The sequence below is a fragment of the Caretta caretta genome, chromosome 2 (assembly GCF_965140235.1).
Source record: "Caretta caretta isolate rCarCar2 chromosome 2, rCarCar1.hap1, whole genome shotgun sequence".
Taxonomy (NCBI): domain Eukaryota; kingdom Metazoa; phylum Chordata; order Testudines; family Cheloniidae; genus Caretta; species Caretta caretta.
Window position 1 is genome coordinate 1,418,778 of NC_134207.1, and position 19,989 is coordinate 1,438,766.

The window sequence follows — 19,989 nt, forward strand, 5'->3', positions numbered from 1 at the left end:
GTGAGGAGCAGCGGCTGGCAGGGTGGCTGGGCGGCGAGGAGCAGCGGCTGGCGGGGCGGCCGGGCGGCGAGGAGCAGTGGCTGGCGGGGCGGCCGGGCGGCTGAGCGGCGAGGAGCAGCGGCTGGTGGGGCGGCTGGGCAGCAAGGAGCAGTGGCTGGTGAGGAGCAGCGGCTGGCAGGGCGGCCGGGCGGCGAGGAGCAGCGGCTGGCGGGGCGGCCGGGCGGCGAGGAGCAGCGGCTGGCCGGGCGGCGAGGAGCAGCGGCTGGCGAGGAGCAGCGGCTGGCGGGGCGGCCGGGCGGCGAGGAGCAGCGGCTGGCGGGGCGGCCGGGCGGCGAGGAGCAGTGGCTGGTGGGGCACCGAACCAGAGCAAGTGCTCAGATGGTGGAGCAAGCCAGGTGCCTTCTTCCCCGGTGGGAGGTGAACTCACACAGATGCACCTCTGCACCCTGGGTCCTCACTGACCAAGGACAGATACTGCGAGGGGGGTATGGTGAGAGAGCAGAGAGGGGCATGGTAAGGGAACTCAAGAACGTGAGGCAGAAGAAGACTCTGCCTTATGCACTCTGCGGTGGGTGTCCTTATGAGTTTATGTTTATGAGTCCTGCTTAATGTCAGGTGACTTCTCTCCTTTCATGAATGTTTCTTTTGTACGCTCAGACTCTGCGCTTGCAAGTGGGGACGTACTGCCTTTCAGAGGCACCCAGGGGTGATGTTTCAGAGTAACAGCCGTATTAGTCTGTATTTGTAAAAAGAAAAGGAGTACTTGTGGCACCTTAGAGACTAACCAATTTATTTGAGCATAAGCTTTCGTGAGCTACACCTTCAGGGGTGGTGTGTAATTTTCCCAGGTTCCTGGGTGGGGGCTCGAGCCGGTTCTGTGTTTTATCGATGGAAAGGAACCCCTACTTATTGAACCCGGTCCTGGTTGCTGCCGGCTCCACCTGGCAGAAGGGTTACACAGCGACTACGAGGTGATGTAATTTCCGTGTGTCAGTATCTTCCTGGGGAGGAAATCCCCAGCAGTAACGAGGTCTTTAATGTAGCAAAGGAAGGCAGCACCAGGTGAAGCCAGGCCCAGGGAAACGGGAAGTTAGCAGTGAGGGTGACTCCACTCTCCAGCTCTTGATGTCTCCAGATCCAGCCTGGCCACCGTTCTGGAGGATGCTTTAGTCAAACCCAAGTTCTTGGGCTCAGTGCAGAAGACGTTGGCGGGAGGGTGCCTCTGAGCTGTGCTACGCAGGTCACGCTAAATGGTCTGATCCCTTCTGGCCTCAAACTGTACAAAAAGTGCTCAGCACAAAGTGGAAATGTCTCATATTTTCATGAACAACGTGACTCAGTTTCCCCACTCATTTTCTGTTGTCACCCACTGGGTGTGAAGGAGTTAATTTCTCCTCTGGGACAGGGAGGGAGTGAGGGCGGTTGGGCTGGTATGGCTGACTGACCAAGAGCCATCCTTGGGACGGCCATAGCCCCCAGCAACTGGCTGGTAAGCGTGAAGGCCTGGCAGCCCAGGGGAGGGCACGTGGAAGCAGTGGGGCTGCCAACTTTCTAATTGCATAAAACCAAATACCCCTGCCTGCCCCCTTCCCTGAGGCCCTGCCCCTGCCCCTGCCTGGCCCCTTTAAGGCCCCGCCCCCGCTCACTCCATCCCCCTCCCTCCATTGCTTGCTTCCCCCCCCCCCCGCACTCACTCCTTTTCACTGGGCTTGGGCAGGGGGTTGGGGTGTGGGCGCTGGGGTGGGGCTGAGGATGAGGAGTTTGGGGTGCAGGAGGGGGCTCTGGGCTGGGAGGTGGAGCCAAGAGGTTAAGAGAGTGGGAGGGGACTCCGGACTGGGGCAAGGAGTTGGGGTGTGGGAGGGGCTGTGGGGTGCAGGTTCTGGGAGGGAATTTGGGTGCAGGAGGGGGTGAGGGCTCTGGGGTGGAGCTTGGGATGAGGGGTTTGGGGGGCAGGAGGGGGCTCCAGGCTGGAGTTGATGGGTTCAGAGTGTGGGAGGGGGCTCAAGGCTGGGACAGGGGGTTGGGGTGTGGGAGGGGGTGTGGGATCTGGCAGGGAGATTGGGTTCAGGAGGGGGCTCCATGCTGGGGCCAAGGGGTTTGGGATACAGGAGGGGGCTCAGAGCTGGGGAAAGGGGGTGCAAGGGGGTGCGAGCTCCAGGAGGGAGTTTGGGTGTGGGAGGGGGCCCAGGGCTGGGGCCGAGGAGTTTGGAGTGTGGGAGGGGGCTGCAGGCTGCAGCAGGGTGTTGGGGTGTGTGGGGTGTGGGCGCCAGGCAGCAATTACCTCAAGCAGCTCCTGGAAGCAGCCAGCATGTCCGGTTCCAAGGCAGAGGGGCCATGCGTCTCCATGTGCTGCCCTCACCCACAGGCATTGCCCCTGCAGCTCCCATTGGCTGTGGCTCCAAGCCCCCCATGGTTCCCAGCCAATGGGAGCTTCGGAGCCGGTGCTTGGGGTGGGGGCAGTGTGCAGCGCCCCCGTGGCCGCCCCTTCACCTAGGAGCCTCACAGAGCCAGGTAGGGAGACTGCCAGCCCTGCCAATCAGACTTTTAACAGCCCAGTCAGTGGTGCTGACCGGAGGTGCCAGGTCCCTTTTTGACTGGGCATTTTGGTCGAAAACCCAAGCTGGGGGGAGCTGGAAATGAGCTCTGAGCAGAGCCCCTGGAGGCCCTGGGCCACGCGGGCTGTGAGGCATGGGGCATGGTCCTCTTTGAGCAGCACGGAGGGCTGTGCCAGGCTGGCTGTGTGCCCGGGGCCGGCCCAGGTCTGGGAGAGGCAGCAGGGGCCGGTGGGGACAGTCCTGGCCGGAAGGTGAGAGTCAGGACTCCAGCGCTGCGGGGGGACCCAGGATGCAGGAGCCTTGTGGGCAGGCTCAGCCCCCCGGGCAGTGCAGATGCCCCTGGCCCCCGTGTGCTTTGCAGCCACTCAGCTGAGCCACCCACGGCACAGACCAGTCTGGGGAGCTGAGCCTGAGCTGACCCACACGTGGGGGGCCAGGCACCGGCGGTGCTCATGCCCAGCGCCAAGGCAGCGACGCTGCAAGGAGAATGATCCAGGGGGCCGGGGCAGGTCAGGGCCAGCCCCTGGGGGGTAGAGCAGGGCACCGGCTGGGGGTGGGCAGACTGTCGGGGGGAGGCGCATCTTTCCGTTCAGAGCAAACCCTCAGCCGTTAGCTCAGCCGACAGCAGGGACTTTAATATGCCTGGGGATGACCCAGCATCTGCCTTCCCTGCGCATCTCCACCAACGCTTCCTGCCCCACGGTGCCCTCCTCCCCCGCCGCTCCCCACACCCCCTGCCGGCCTGCAGCATCCTTACCCACTGAGCCCTCCCCAGCACCCTCCCACACCCCGCCAACCTGCAGCGCCCTCCCCAGCACCCTCCCGCACCCCGCCAGCCTGCAGCGCTCCCCCCAGCTCCACTGGGGCCTTCCCCCGGCTCTCACAGCCAGGACCTGAGGTGCCCAGCCCTCCACTGGGCTCTGGCTTCCCTCCTGGGGTGGGGTGGCCCCAGCGGATGGGCCCTGGCGACAGCCTGGCTAGGGGGGTTTTGCTGCCTGGAGTCTTTGGCCTGGGCGTTGCCTCTCTTGGGCTCTTGGGAACAGCCCCTGGGGCCCCGGGGCTCCCCAGCCGGGCTGCCTGGGGACCTCAGAGCCCTGTGTTCCTGAGCCCTCCTCTCCCTCTTGGCTTGTGCAGCCTCGCGCTCTGCTCTCCGCTCAAAGGTCCTGGCAATGAGCCGCACCCTGTTCACACGGCCCTGCCTGGGGCCCCCGTCCCACTCCCTGGGCCAGCCCCATTGCTGCTCCCTGGGCCGGGCTCTGCGCTGTTGTGGGGCCCTCCTTTGCTCCCCGGCCCTTTGCCACGCATCCCTGGCCCACTCCCTGACCCATTCGTGGTCCCTGCCCCGCTCCCCAGCGCACTCCCCAGCCCATCCCCAGTCCCTGCCCCCCTCCCTGGCCCATCCCTGGTCCCCACCCCGCTCGCCGGCCCACTCCCCAGCCCATTCCTGGTCCCTGTCCCATTCCCCCACCCATTCCTGGTCCCCGCCCCGCTCCCCCGCCTGCTCCCCAGCCCATTCCTGGTCCCTGCCCCGCTTCCCGCCCATGCCCCTGTCCCAGCCCTGCTCCCTCCCGTGCTCCCGCTCCCAGCCCTGCTCTGAGTCCCGCTCGTCCCCGCCCAGCGAGGGGTGGCTCTGGCTCCAGGCCCCCGGGCACCGGCCCTGCCGGCCCAGTTTCATGCAGTGGGTGCAGGCGCAGTCGTCTTCTGGGCTCTCGCCAGGCTCGGTGTGGCTGCAGCTCAGCTTCCTGGGGACGGGCTGTGGCCAGTGAGGAGAGACAAAGGGAGAGCTCAGCCCAGAGGGAGCCGGGGGACCAACTCCCCCAGGCCTGGTGAGCCAGGCTGGCACCTCAGGGGAGCCCTGTGCCGAGGGCAGCAGCGTCCACCTGCCCTGAGGGGCTGCTGGGCACGGAGAGCCTGCTCTCTAGGGCGGCAGGGCCTCGTCCTGAAAGGTGAGGGGCGGCGCATGGAGCTGGCAGCTCCCGGCACCCCTGCTCCGGCATGGGGCCAGGCGGGTCGGCCCAGGGCAGGGCAGAGCCCGCTGAGTGCTACCGGCTCCGTGCTGCGCGGCTCCGTGGCTGCCGCAGCCTGAGGCCTGGCGCCCCTCTGGCAGGGCCGGGCGGGTCGCTGCCCCGTGGGCTCCAGCCCTGGCCGGGGGCCGATAGGCTTCGGGCTCCCTCATGCTGCAGGGGCCCCACTCCCTGGTGCTTCTCTTCTCCGGCTGCCTGGCTGGGCAGCCCAGAACCAGGCCCAGAGCGTCGCTGCTGGGCACCGGGAGGGAGCCTGGGCCCGCCGGCTGGGAACTCCCCAGGGTGAGAGCAAAGCCGGCGGGGACCCCGTGGGGCGCAGAGCAGGCGCCAGGTCAGGGCCCACAAGGACAAGCTGCAAGCTGGGAGGACAAGCACCGGGCTTGGGGCAGGTTGGGGGGCTGGGGCAGAGCCAAGCGAGCCATTTGGTGGGTGCCAGGGCCAGCGCAGGCCACGTCCAGGCTGGTTTGGGGCCCTGGGAGCGTCTTGAGCCCTGACTGGAAGCGGGGTCTGCTGGCTCTGAGCAGGGTGTGCCAGAGCGGGGCACGCTGGGGCTGTGGTGGGAACGAAGCCTGCTGTGACAAGCAGGAATTTTCTGTGCTAGTTGAATGGCCCGTCGGGTTGCCAGGCGTCCGGTTTCAACTGGAACGGCCCTGGCAGCTCCGACCGGGCCGCTGAAAGTCCGGCCGGCGGCGCAGTGGCGGCCCGGGCTAAGGAGGCTCCCTGCCTGCCCAAGCGCCACGCAGCTCCTGGAAGCAGCTGCTAGGTCCTCGTGGCCCCTAGGCACATGGGCGGCCAGGGAGGCTCCACACGCTGCGGCCGCCCCAAGTGCCGGCTCCGCAGCTCCCTCGGAGAAGGGGCGGAGCAGGAGCAAGGGCGGGGCCTTGGAGAAGAGGCGGAGCAGGAGCAGGGGCGGGGCCTCGGAGAAGGGGCGGAGCAGGAGCAGGGGCGGGGCCTCAGAGAAGGGGCGGAGCAGTAGCAGGGGCGGGGCCTCAGAGAAGAGGCGGAGCAGGAGCAGGGGCGGGGCCTCAGAGAAGGGGCGGAGCAGGAGCAGGGGCGGGGCCTCGGAGAAGGGGTGTTCAGTTTTGTGCAATTAGGAAGTTGGCAACTCTCACTGTTGTGGGGCCCGGGCGGGAGCTGGTCTCATGCCCCCGTGGTGCTGAAGGGTGACGACACCCAGGGCAGGGGAGGAGCTGGGAGGTGCTGGGTCAAGGCCTGGCTGGGGAGGTGTGAAGGGGGCCTTGACGGGTGCTGAACCCACCCGGCCCAGTGGAGGATCCAGGAGAGCGCTGGGAGCCCTGAACAATTGACACCAAGAGCAAAGCTCTGGCTGGCTAACCAGTGACCTCGGCAGGGCCCGAGAGGCGTCAGGGGTCTCAGCTCAGAGCCAAGCTCACAGAGCCGCACCGCTCACCTGGGGCTGACAGACACAGGGACAGAGATGGGGCAGCGCCAAGGTGTGCCCAGCAGCGAGGCCGGGTGGAGCCCTGGCGCTGGCCATGCTGACTGGCCTAGCCTTGGCCCCCCTGTGCCGCCCAAGGGCAGCCCAGGGCTGGTGCTGCCTGACGGCTACCTGGAGCCATTAACATGGATGGAGGTGCCTGGGTAGGGCCAAGGGGGCACAGGGGTGGAAGAGGGTAGAGGTCTCTGACCACCGTCTGGCTCAGGGGTACTCGAGGGCAGAGCTTGAGGGTGAAGCAGGAGGGTGGGGACCCGGGGGGGTCTCAGAGGCCGTGTGCCCGACCCTGGAGGAAGAGTGGGGCTCTTGGCAGTGCGCTGGGGCATAGCACAGAGCTGCTGAGAGTGCCAGGGGGCCAAGGAGGGCAGAGCAGAGAGGGGGGGTCTCTTGGCTGGGTGACTGGGCTGTCCAACCCACGCGGCTGCCCTGGAGCAGGGCAGGAAGGGCTGGGGCATGTGGGGGCTGGGTTGGGGAGTGCCATGCTGGGTTGGGGGGCATGGGCAGGGTAGGGTGTTTGGGGGCAGCGGGTGGCAGGGCTGGATTGGAGAAGATGTGTCTAATGAGGCTTCCCCAGTGTGAGCGTGGAGGAGTGGGAGGGAGAGCAGAGGGGCACCCCAGGGGAACAAGGATGGGATCCCCATGCCTGGGCCGTGGTCCTCGGTGGGCCCTATTCCTGGGCGTGGGAGGAGGCCTCCCCCTAGTGCGCCCCATTGGTCGGGGATGGGAATGGTGCCCCCTGCAGGTATATTGTGGTATATTGTCTGCACTGTCCCCACTGCAGCCAGGGATGCCTCCCCAATTGCTTCCCAAGTCTGCAGGGAGGGGCTGCCCTCCGCCCCAGGACTGGGCTAGGAGAAAGTGGGCGGCTGCCACTGGCCTGGCCCCAGGTGCTCCAGCAGAGCTGGGTCACCTTTGCCCCAGGCCCTGTCCCTGCTCACCAGCCCCATGGAGCCACCCCCCCTGCTCCCAGCAGCCTTCGCGCCCCCCAGTCTGCCTGGCACTACCCGGCTCTGCATGCATGAATGGCTACGCAGGTGGTGTCAGAGAGAAGGCTTTGGATTCTTTGACCATGGGATGGTGTTCCAAGAGGGAGGAGTGCTGGGCAGAGACGGGCTCCACCTAACGAAGAGAGGGAAGAGCATCTTCGCAAGCAGGCTGGCTAACCTAGTGAGGAGGGCTTTAAACTAGGTTCACCGGGGGAGGGAGACCAGAGCCCTGAGGTAAGTGGGGACGTGGGAGACCGGGAGGAAGCACAAGCAGGAGAGCGCGAAAGAGGAGGGCTCCTGCCTCATACTAAGAAAGCAGGACAAACAGCAAGTTATCTCAAGGGCCTATACACAAATGCAAGAAGCCTGGGAAACAAGCAGGGAGAACTGGAAGTCCTGGCACAGTCAAGGAATTATGACGTGATTGGAATAACAGAGACATGGTGGGATAACTCACATGACTGGAGCACTGTCATGGATGGATATAAACTGTTCAGGAAGGACAGGCAGGGCAGAAGAGGTGGGGGAGTAGCACTGTATGTAAGGGAGCAGTATGACTGCTCAGAGCTCCAGTATGAAACTGCAGAAAAACCTGAGAGTCTCTGGATTAAGTTTAGAAGCTTAGAAGCAAGGGTGATGTCGTGGTGGGAGTCTGCTATAGACCACCAGACCAGGGGGATGAGGTAGATGAGGCTTTCTTCTGGCAACTCACGGAAGTTACTAGATCACAGGCCCTGGTTCTCATGGGAGACTTCAATCACCCGGATATCTGCTGGGAGAGCAATACAGCGGTGCACAGACAATCCAGGAAGTTTTTGGAAAGCGTAGGGGACAATTTCCTGGTGCAAGTGCTGGTGGAACCAACTAGGGGCAGAGCTCTTCTTGACCTGCTGCTCACAAACCGGGAAGAATTAGTAGGGGAAGCTAAAGTGGATGGGAACCTGGGAGGCAGTGACCATGAGATGGTCGAGTTCAGGATTCTGACACAGGGAAGAAAGGAGAGCAGCAGAATACGGACCCTGGACTTCGGAAAAGCAGACTTCGACTCCCTCCGGGAACTGATGGGCAGGATCCCCTGGGAGAATAACATGAGGGGGAAAGGAGTCCAGGAGAGCTGGCTGTATTTTAAAGAATCCTTACTGAGGTTACAGGGACAAACCATCCCAATGTGTGGAAAGAATAGTAAATATGGCAGGCGACCAGCTTGGCTTAACAGTGAAATCCTTGCTGATCTTAAACACAAAAAAGCAGCTTACAAGAAGTGGAAGACTGGACAAATGACCAGGGAAGAGTATAAAAATATTGCTCAGGCATGCAGGAGTGAAATCAGGAAGGCCAAATCACACCTGGAGGTGCAGCTAGCAAGAGATGTTAAGAGTAACAAGAAGGGTTTCTTCAGGTATGTTAGCAACAAGAAGAAAGTCAAGGAAAGTGTGGGCCCCTTACTGAATGAGGGAGGCAACCTAGTGACAGAGGATGTGGAAAAAGCTAATGTACTCAATGCTTTTTTTGCCTCTGTCTTCACGAACAAGGTCAGCTCCCAGACTACTGCACTGGGCAGCACAGCATGGGAGGGAGGTGACCAGCCCTCTGTGGAGAAAGAAGTGGTTCGGGACTATTTAGAAAAGCTGGACGTGCACAAGTCCATGGGGCCGGATGCGCTGCATCCGAGAGTGCTAAAGGAGTTGGCAGATGTGATTGCAGAGCCATTGGCCATTATATTTGAAAACTCATGGCGATCCGGGGAAGTCCTGGATGACTGGAAAAAGGCTAATGTAGTGCCCATCTTTAAAAAAGGGAAGAAGGAGGATCCTGGGAACTACAGGCCAGTCAGCCTTACCTCAGTCCCTGGAAAAATCATGGAGCAGGTCCTCGAGGAATCAATTCTGAAGCACTTCGAGGAGAGGAAAGTGATCAGGAACAGTCAGCATGGATTCACCAAGGGCAAGTCATGCCTGACTAATCTAATTGCCTTCTATGACGAGATAACTGGCTCTGTGGATGATGGGAAAGCAGTGGACGTGTTGTTCCTTGACTTTAGCAAAGCTTTTGACACGGTCTCCTACAGTAATCTTGCCAGCAAGTTAAAGAAGTATGGGCTGGATGAATGGACTATAAGGTGGATAGAAAGTTCGCTAGATTGTCGGGCTCAACAGGTAGTGATCAATGGCTCCATGTCTAGTTGGCAGCCAGTATCAAGTGGAGTGCCCCAAGGGTCGTTCCTGGGGCCGGTTTTGTTCAATATCTTCATAAATGATCTGGAGGATGATGTGGATTGCACCCTCAGCAAGTTTGCAGATGACACTAAACTGGGAGGAGAGGTACGCTGGAGGGGAGGGATAAGATACAGAGTGACCTAGACAAATTAGAGGATTGGGCCAAAAGAAATCTGATGAGATTCAACAAGGACAAGTGCAGAGTCCTGCACTTAGGACGGAAGAACCCCACCCACCGCTACAGACTAGGGACCGAATGGCTCGGCAGCAGTTCTGCAGAAAAGGACCTAGGGGTTACAGTGGACGAGAAGCTGGATAGGAGTCAACAGTGTGCCCTTGTTGCCAAGAAGGCCAATGGCATTTTGGGATGTATAAGTAGGGGCATTGCCAGCAGATCGAGGGACATGATCATTCCCCACTATTCGACATTGGTGAGGCCTCATCTGGAGTACTGTGTCCAGTTTTGGGCCCCACACTACAAGAAGGATATGGAGAAATTGGGGAGAGTCCAGTGAAGGGCAACAAAAATGAGGAGGGGACTGGAACACATGACTTATGAGGAGAGGCTGAGGGAAATGGGATTGTTTAGTCTACGGAAGAGAAGAATGAGGGGGGATTTGATAGCTGCTTTTAACTACCTGAAAGGTGGATCCAAAGAGGATGGATCTAGACTATTCTCAGTGATAGCAGATGACAGGACAAGGAGTAATGGTCTCAAGTTGCCGTGGGGGAGGTTTAGGTTGGATATTAGGAAAACCTTTTTCACTAGGAGGGTGGTGAAACACTGGAATGGGTTCCCTAGGGAGGTGGTGGAATCTCCTTCCTTAGAAGTTTTTAAGGTCAGGCTTGACAAAGCCCTGGCTGGGATGATTTAGTTGGGGATTGGTCCTGCTTTGAGCAGGGGTTGGACTAGATGACCTCCTGAGGTCCCTTCCAACCCTGATATTCTATGATTCTATGCCCTGCAGGGCCAGCCACCCACCGGCTAGTGGAGGACATGCCCAGCCCCTGCCCCACTCTGGGCCTGGAGCCCCCTCAGCCCAGCCCCATGGGAGGAGTCCTGTGACATCACCATGGAAGTGACTATGATATCACATGCACTAGGCTGTGATGTCACTGAACAGAGCTGGGGGGAGGGGCTGCATGGCCAGGCCCCAGAGCCTGTGTGTGTCCGTCCCTCCAGCCCAGCTCAGATGCAGGCCTGGAGCCTGGCACCCCCCTGGCCTGGAAAGCCACCCCTGCCTAGGGACTATGGGGGTGTGGGGAGAGGCTGCTCCTAGCCCCAGAGCACTGCCCTCTCAGCACTGGTCCAGATCCCCACCTGCAGCAGGGGGGCTGGGAGCTATGGGGCAGGAGCCAAGGTCGGGGACCCTCCAGGGGAGGCAGGCGTCTGTGCGTGAGGGAGCCCCATTGAAGCCAGTGTGAGCTGGGAGTCCCTCCCCCGCATCTACCTGGGGGATCTGTGGGGTCGTCACGGGCTCTGGTTCCCAAGGGCCGTTCCTGCCAGGCCAGAGGGGGGCACAGCAGTCTCCTGGGCGGGGCCCCATGGCAGCTCTCCTGGGCGCCTGGCAGGGGCTCCCTGGCGCGTGGTCTGAGCAGGGGGTGCTAGCCCAGGGGCCCGTGTTGCAGGCATGGGTGTGCAGGGCGCTGTGGCTCGAGCGTGCCCATCTCAGCGCTGGCTGCGCCGGGTGGTGGCTGGGGGGCGTGGCGGGCAGGTCGCTGGGACACTTCTCGATCCATTCGGGGGCGCCACCCATTTCCCTGTGGCTCCCCCTGGTTGCCCAGGTACCTCTGCCGTCACACGGGGGTTCCCAGTCTGGGCGGGGGCCGGCGCGGTCGCCGCAGGGCCTGTGGCGGCAGCAGTGAAATGCAGAGCTCCGGCCTCGGCTCTGATCCTGCCGAGGCCTCCTGCCCACGACTTCAACCGTGGCACAGCACCCGTGTCCCGTGGGCAGGCCCGTGGCGCGGAGAGGAGGGCCCCTGGCGTCGCACACAGCAGAGTCCCATGCCACGCTGCAGTGGGGTGGGCGCGGCACGGCCCGCCTGGTTTCCCCGCTCCGGCTGCCGTGCTGCGGGCCCCCTGTGCCCCACCCCTGCCTGGTCTCTCCGGCCCGCAGCCGGCCCGGCTCGCTCTGCCAGCCACAGGCCTCTGCGCTGCCCTCGAAGCGAGCCATGGCCAGCTGGAAGCGGGGGTTATGGTGCCGGAGCTGCTGCAGAGAGGTGGAGGCGGTGGGCTGGCTGGGGCGGCCGGCTCTGTGCAGGACGTCCCCCTGCCCTGGGGGGCCACCTCCCTCCGCGCCGGCGGGCAGGGTGGCCGGGTCTCTGGCTCGGACCTTCTGGGTCAGGAACGCCTCCAGCAGCTGTGCCGCGGCGCTGTTGGCGGTGGGCGACCGGTCGATGCCGAGGGGCAGGGCTGCTGCCCGGGGGCTGATGGCGCAGCAGCCCAGCATGGAGCTGATGGTCTCCTCGGCTGGGCCCCCCAGGTCCGGGGCAGAGGCCAGAGCCCCCTCCCCCTCTCTGGCTGGGCGTTCGCAGGGGCCGGGGGTGCTGAGGGACGAGGGGGCAGTGGAGAACCCGCAGCTGTCCAGGCTGTCTGCGGAGCGTGACGGGGCCCCCCGGCCGCAGGGCAGGGCCGCCTGGCACGGACATGCCTTGGCGCCCCTGCTGTCGCTGTCTGCTGCCGCCTCGTCTTGCGGCCGGGGGGCCTGGGGACGGGCCAGGCTCGGCCAGGCCTTGGCCCAGCAGGGGTCTCGCTCGATCCTCCCAGCGCCGGTGCGCCGGCTGCAGCAGCCGCAGTGCGACTGGCCTGGCTGGAGACGCCTGCCCTGGGCCACGCTGCAGGGGAGCGTGTCCCCTGGGTACGAGCTCCCACCGGGCGGAGAGTCCCCTGCAATCAGAAAACGAGAGTGAAGGGGTGTCCTGTGCCTGGCCACCCTGCCGCCTGCAGAGCCCCAGACGGGGCGAAGCCACATTGCCCGCAGCACCCCCGGGGGGCGAGGTCCCACCTGTGACGAATGGGAATGTTCTTTATGCTTTCTCTGAATACTGTATGGGTGCCTCAGTTTCCCCTATGCATTTCTTAAGTATCTAGGTGGTGGGATAAGGGGGTGTGATTGTTGGAGAGCCCTAGAGGGCAGGTGTGATGTTGTCTGCACAGAGAATGGCCGACACCCTGTCTCCTGGCAACTGATGGCCTGGGCCCCTTCCCTGCAAAGGTGCTGTCATAAATATAAAGGGAAGGGTAACCACCTTTCTGTACACAGTGTATAAATCCCTCCTGGCCAGAGGCAACATCCTGTTACCTGTAAAGGGTTAAGAAGCTAAGCTAACCTGGCTGGCACCTGACCCAAAGGACCAATAAGGGGACAAAAGACTTTCAAATCTTGGGGGGGAAGGTTTTGTCTTGTGCTCCTTGTTCACGTGGTTGTTCTCTCTTGGGACTGAGAGAGGCCAGACAGAAATCCATCTTCTCCAACCCATCCTAATCCAAGTCTCCAATATTACAACCAGTAGAGGTAAGCCAGGCAAGGCGGATTAGTTTATCTTTGGTTTTATGTGAATTTTCCCTGCGTTAAGGGGGAGGTTTATTCCTGTTTTCTGTAACTTTAAGGTTTTGCCCAGAGGGGGATCCTCTGTGTTTTGAATCTGAATACCCTGTAAAGTATTTACCATCCTGATTTCACAGAGGTGATTCTTTTACCTTTTCTTTCATTAAAATTCTTCTCTTAAGAACCTGATTGATTTTTCATTGTTCTTAAGATCCAAGAGTTTGAGTCTGTGTTCACCTGTACCAGTTGGTGAGGATTCTTATCAAGCCTTCCCCAGGAAAGGGGGTGTAGGGCTTGGGGGGATATTTTGGGGCTCTTTCCCTGTGGGCTCCAAGTGGGCTCTTTTGGGGATATTTTGGGGCTCCAAGTGGGCTCTTTCCCTGTTCTTTGTTTAACACGCTTGGTGGTGGCAGCATAGGGTTCAAGGACAAGGCAAAGTTTGAGCGCAGAGCCCCAGACAGCGTGAGGCCACATTGCCCACAGCACCCCAGGGGGGCGAGGTCCCACCGCCTGCAGAGCCCCAGACAGGGTGAGGCCACATTGCCCGCAGCACCCTGGGGGGCGAGGTCCTACTGCCTGCAGAGCCCCAGACAGGGTGAAGCTGTGCCCAGGGCCCTGCTCTGCCCAAGAACCTAAAACGGGGCCCAGCACAGTCAGGGGACCGGGCTCTTCAGGGATGTCGGAGCAAGGCCATGGGGACTTTGGGGAAGGGGTTGGAAAGGGGGGGTAAGGGAGCGGGGCAGGGGTGGAGTCAGGACGGGGCTGGGGGCAGAGGGGGGTCGAGCACCCACCGGTGCCAGTAGAAGTCGGCACCTATGCTCCCGGCACCAACACTTTCTGCTCCTGGGAGCTTCGGCCTGTTGGTCCCGGCTAGTCTGGCTGAGGTTTGGGGACGGCAGGGATACGGGGGGCTGAGCCCCCTAAAACTCAGGGCTGGGAGGGTATTCCCAGACCCTGTGGGGTCCCTGCTGGGCTTGGGACAGCTTCAGCCTCAACCTGTGCTCTCCATGCTGGTGTTGCAGCTCAGGGAATGTGCCCACAAGGCCCCACACATCCAGACCAGCCCCTGCCCCAAGGAGCTTGCAGAACCAGCCAGGATTACGCCACAAGAGAGCCCTGGGGTGGGCCGTCCCCAAACCCCAGCCAGACTAGCCCTGCCCCGCCCCCTTCCCCAAAGTCCCCGCCCCAACTCCACCCCCTCCCTGCCCCTATTGGACACCTTCCCCAAATCCCTGCCCGGCCCCGCCTCCTCCCCGCCTCCTCCCTTGAGCGCTCCGCATTCCCGCTCCTCCCCGCTCCCTCCCGGAGCTGGCTACAGCTCTTTGGCGGCGGTGAGTGGAGGAGCGGGGACGCAGCGCGCTCAAGGGAGGAGGCAGAGGAGGAGGTGGGGGGGCGGGGCGGGGAACTTGGCTGCCCGTGGGTGCAGAGCACCCACTGATTTTTCCCCATGGGTGCTCCAGCCCCGGAGCACCCACAATGTGGGTGCCTATGGCCGGGAGCCAGGAACTCCTGGGTTCTAAGCCCAGGTCTGACTCGCCCAGCAGCCACGGGCCAACTTTTCCCACCGTGGGAGCCTCCAGTTCCTAGCTTAGTAGATCCCAAGGCCAGAAGGGCCCCATCCGGTCTGACCCCGTGTCACACGGCGCAGAGCCCTGCCCCACAGGAGCTCCTGAAGGAGAGCGCGGAGACAAACAACCCGTCTGGATTTGAACACTGCCGGTGTTGGACACTCCCCCAGCACCCAGGGGACGTTGTTCCAGTGGTTAGTTACTCCCACTGCTAAAAACTAGGCCTTATTTCCTGCTTCGGCTTCTGGCCGTTGGATCATGTTCGACCTTCCTGTGCTAGCCTGAGTAGCCCGTTGTCAAATCTCTGTTCCCCACGCAGGCACTTTGGGACCAAGTCGCCCCGGGACCGGCTCCTTGTTAAGCTAAAGAGACGGAGCTCCCGGAGCTTCTCGCTCTAAGGCAGGTTTCTAACCCTTTAATCACCCTCGTAGCTCTTCTCTGACCCCTCCCCAATTTATCAGCGTCCATCATCCTTATTCTTCTGCCCTCACTCCTTCCTTTCCCTTGGAATCAGGAACTCTATCATTTCATGATCACTTTTATCCACATTGCCTTCCACTATCAGATTCGCTACCAATTCCTCCCCGTTGGTCAGAATTAAGTCTCAAAGGGCTGTCCTCCGCTTACTTCCTCCACTTGCTGGACAAAAAGTTGTCCCCAGCACATTCCAAGAACGTACTGGAAATTTTGTCCCTTATATATAATATCAGCTACAAAGCACTGAAAACAGATAAGGGAAGCAAAATACACCCGGCAAACACCATGGCTGGCAGGGCTAAGGGCAATAAGAAGGAGTTTTAAAAGTATAGTAGGAACAAGAGAAACCCCAGCAGTGGGCGAGGCCCATGGCTTCTGGAGATGGTATCATAGAATCATAGAATCATAGAATCGTAGAATATAAGGGTTGGAAGGGACCCCAGAAGGTCATCTAGTCCAACCCCCTGCTCAAAGCAGGACCAATTCCCAGTTAAATCATCCCAGCCAGGGCTTTGTCAAGCCTGACCTTAAAAACCTCTAAGGAAGGAGATTCTACCACCTCCCTAGGTAACGCATTCCAGTGTTTCACCACCCTCATAGTGAAAAAGTTTTTCCTAATATCCAATCTAAACCTCCCCCACTGTAACTTGAACGAGTTGCATCCGAGAGTGCTGAAGGAACTGGCGGCTGTGATTGCAGAGCCATTGGCCATTATCTTTGAAAACTCGTGGCGAACCGGGGAAGTCCCGGATGACTGGAAAAAGGCTAATGTAGTGCCAATCTTTAAAAAAGGGAAGAAGGAGGATCCTGGGAACTACAGGCCAGTCAGCCTCACTTCAGTCCCTGGAAAAATCATGGAGCAGGTCCTCAAAGAATCAATCCTGAAGCACTTGCATGAGAGGAAAGTGATCAGGAACAGCCAGCATGGATTCACCAAGGGAAGGTCATGCCTGACTAATCTAATCGCCTTTTATGATGAGATTACTGGTTCTGTGGATGAAGGGAAAGCAGTGGATGTATTGTTTCTTGACTTTAGCAAAGCTTTTGACACGGTCTCCCACAGTATTCTTGTCAGCAAGTTAAGGAAGTATGGACTGGATGAATGCACTACAAGGTGGGTAGAAAGCTGGCTAGATTGTCGGGCTCAACGGGTAGTGATCAATGGCTCCATGTCTAGTTGGCAGCCGGTGTCAAGTGGAGTGCCCCAGGAGTCGGTCCTGGGGCCGGCTTTGTTCAATATCTTCATAAATGATCTGGAGGATGGTGTGGATTGCACTCTCAGCAAATTTGCGGATGATACTAAACTGGGAGGAGTGGTAGATACGCTGGAGGGGAGGGATAGGATACAGAAGGACCTAGACAAATTGGAGGATTGGGCCAAAAGAAATCTGATGAGGTTCAATAAGGATAAGTGCAGGGTCCTGCACTTAGGACGGAAGAACCCAATGCACAGCTACAGACTAGGGACCGAATGGCTAGGCAGCAGTTCTGCGGAAAAGGACCTAGGGGTGACAGTGGACGAGAAGCTGGATATGAGTCAGCAGTGTGCCCTTGTTGCCAAGAAGGCCAATGGCATTTTGGGATGTATAAGTAGGGGCATAGCGAGCAGATCGAGGGACGTGATCGTTCCCCTCTATTCGACATTGGTGAGGCCTCATCTGGAGTACTGTGTCCAGTTTTGGGCCCCACACTTCAAGAAGGATGTGGATAAATTGGAGAGAGTCCAGCGAAGGGCAACAAAAATGATTAGGGGTCTGGAACATATGAGTTATGAGGAGAGGCTGAGGGAGCTGGGATTGTTTAGCCTGCAGAAGAGAAGAATGAGGGGGGATTTGATAGCTGCTTTCAACTACCTGAAAGGGGGTTCCAAAGAGGATGGCTCTAGACTGTTCTCAATGGTAGAAACTGGTAAAATTGTTAACAATGATACAGGAAACATAGCAGTGTTTGATAACTATTTCTGTTCTGTATTAAGAACACATCATCCTGCTTCTTTCTTATCATATGAGGATGACGAAGTACTTTCCAGTCCATTAGTAAGAGAAGGTTAGACAGCATCGCCTACGGATAAACATTTTAAAATCAACAGGCCCAGATGGCTTGCACCCCAAGAGTCTTAAGGGTTGGCTGAGGTGATCTCTGCCCGGCTGATATGAATTCTGATAAATCTCGGACGATCAGGGGGATTCCAGAAGATGGGATGAGTGCTAATGTTGCACCAATATTCAAGGGGGCAAGTAGGATGATCCAGGAGGTAATTACAGGCTGGTTAGCCTGATATCTGTTGTCACGGATCCAGCTTTGGAACAGTCCCGTGGAGGAAGCCTTCAGTGTGCCAGACTCACAAGGGGTCCCACTCTTCCTCCAGAGCAGGCCACCTTCCTGAGCCCCTGGGCTCCAGCCCTCTTGTCACGCCAGGAGCTCTGCCCTGCGAGTCCTACTGAGCCAGACCCTGGGAGAGACGTGTACACTCTGCAGGGACTAGTGCACTCAGAGAGTGTTTGCAAAACAGCAAAGGGTTTACAAGTCAGCTGGGACATGGCCTGGGCCGTCCCTAGTTCAGCACAGAGATGTAAAAGTTAAAGCATCATCCATCTGGCCGAGCCAGAGCAATCAACCAGCCAAGCTGGAGTGGCTCCACCCCAGACTCTGTCTCTCTCGGACTCCTTGTCAGTCCCAGGAGACAACAGCTGGCCTCCTCCCGAAGCCAGCCCTGTATCCCCTGCCCATCACATCCCCATCCTGTGTTCTCCAGGCAGGGCCATGCTGCGGTCATACCCCACCAGCCAGAGCTTCCCGCTGGGGAGTGTTTAGGCCATGGGGCTTCCATTGTCCCTGTGGACCTCTGTTGATCTGGGTCGGTTTCAACCAGTTCCTTAACCACTGTATTAATGCGGCCCGGCCAGACAGGCGGCACCCACACCTCCTATCCTGCACTGCCCCCAGAGCAGACCAAACCCTTTCCCCTCCAGTGGGCAGCAACGCAAAGTACAGAGGGAAACTGAGGCACACACATGATTCATAAAAATATTACAGCAAATTCCCACTTCATCCCATCAATGGAAAATAACGGAGATGCTGATTCAGAATGAACCAAATTCAGAGCCGCCGTGGCGAGTGTGGGGTTGGTGTCCCGCCCGCTGAATTCACCCGCGCCCGCTGTACTGCTCCCTGCAGGGCGTGAAGAGGCTGGCGTCTCCGGAGCCAGGGGGAGCTGGGTGTCGAGGGGGCTGGGTGTCATGTGCTGGCTGGGTTGGGACTGGTGACGTTAGCAGAGACTGAACGGAGGCGCTGCCTATGCTGGAGGGGCCTGCGCCCAGATGTGAATGCGCCAGGACGGGGAAGTCCCGGCCAGCAGCCACTGCAATGGGGACAAAAGCCAGGCGGTGTCAGGTGACTGTGTGAAGAAGGGAGCTCGGACAGGTCTGCTCAGGCCCGGTCTACACTAGGGACTAACATTGGTAGAGCTGCGTCTCTCAGGGGTGTGAGAAACCCACAGAATTCTTCCACCAACCCCACCTGCCCGGGAGAGCCCCCTGGCGGCATAGATCGTGTCTACATTGCAGCGCCAGACCCTGGTGGAGATGTGTACGCCCCACAGAGCTTAGCGCCCCCAGCCAGTGTTTGCAGCGAGAGATGGCCGCGTTTCCAAACCGCGCAGGGGTGTTCGCGGCTGGAGCCCAGCACCGGCCACCCTTAGCTCAGCGCAGAGAAGCAAAGCAAAGAGATGGTCCCTCCTGGCCAAGCCAGCGCAATCAGCCAACTACGCTGCCGCGGAACGGTCTCTGGCTCCAGCTCCCTTCTCTTCGCCAGCCCCAGGGGAGAGCTCAGCGTCTCTGCCAAGGGCAGCCCTACTCCGCCACCTCTCCCCTTTGCACAGGAGCTGGGGCTGCGCTCTGCTTCCCTGCCCAAAGGTGGGTCATCCCCCTCCCTCCTGGGCTGCGGGGGTGACTGGCTGGCCGGGGTGCCCGTTTCCCTGGCCTCTGTGGCTGTTTGCTCAATGGCCCCTCCAAAGTCCAGGTGGCTAAATAGGGATTGAGGTGCCTGCTTACAGACCCAGGGCTGGAAACGTTGGTCTTGCCTGCACTAGGCGCTGTGCCCCGGGCTGATGGCAGGCTCAGAGCCTGGCCTAGCTGCAAACCAGGACCACACCGAGCCGCGGGCAGCGCCAGCTCCGGCCTGCGTCTGCCCGTGCCCAGCCCCGTTACCTGCTGCTGCCCTGAGCTAGTGGGGAAGGGGCCGGGGAGGCAGGCCGCAGTGCTCAGCCTCCAGCAGGCCCCAGCTCCTCAGCCTTCAGAAGAAGGCCCCCCTGCCCCCAGTGCACCTGGCCGACCGTACGGTGCTTCCATGGAGCCCGGCAGCCCTGGCCTCGCCCTGGAGCCTGAAGGCTCCCTGCCCCGCGCTGCCTTGTACCTGACAACAAATGGTACGACTGGCCCTGAAACAACCTCGTGCTACATCGCCCCCCCGACCCAAGGGGCCTAGCCCCGGGAGCTCTGCTGGCTGGGCCGGCCACGCTGCTGGAAGGAGCCTGGCCCTGGCCTGGCCCGGCGCTTGCCCAACATTAACGTCCGGCGAGCCCTGGTCTTGTCCCTGGGCCAAGTTCCTCCCGCCCTTCCGAGCCCAGGTCCCCGTGTCACGGAGTCCCTGGGCGATGCTCTGGAACTGCTCCCCATGAAGTCAGTCAGGACTCTGGGGTAGTCGCCTTTCTGTGAGCAACCTGTCTTCAGGACACACAGCTCACACAGCTTCCACCTTCCTGGGTCTGACCTCGGAGCATTCAGCATCCTCTGCCTCTCCGTGCGCTTCCCACAGCGAGTCCGCTCAGGCGGTGCTCCTGGGGAAGCCAGAGGGTCCTGCACCCCAACTTCGCAGTCAGACGTGACTCTCAGCCAGCCAGTAAAACAGAAGGTTTATTAGACTACAGGAACATGGTCTAAAACAGAGCTTGCAGGTGCAGAGAACGGGACCCCTCAGCTGGGTCCATTCTGGGGGGCAGTGAGCCAGACAACCACGTCTGCACTTCACTCCATGTCCCAGCCAGCCCCAAACTGAAAAACCCTCCAGCCCCTCCTCCTCTGGGCTTTGTTCCTTTCCCGGGCCAGTAGGTCACCTGATTCCTTTGTTCTCCAACCCTTCAGCTCTCACCTTGCAGGGGG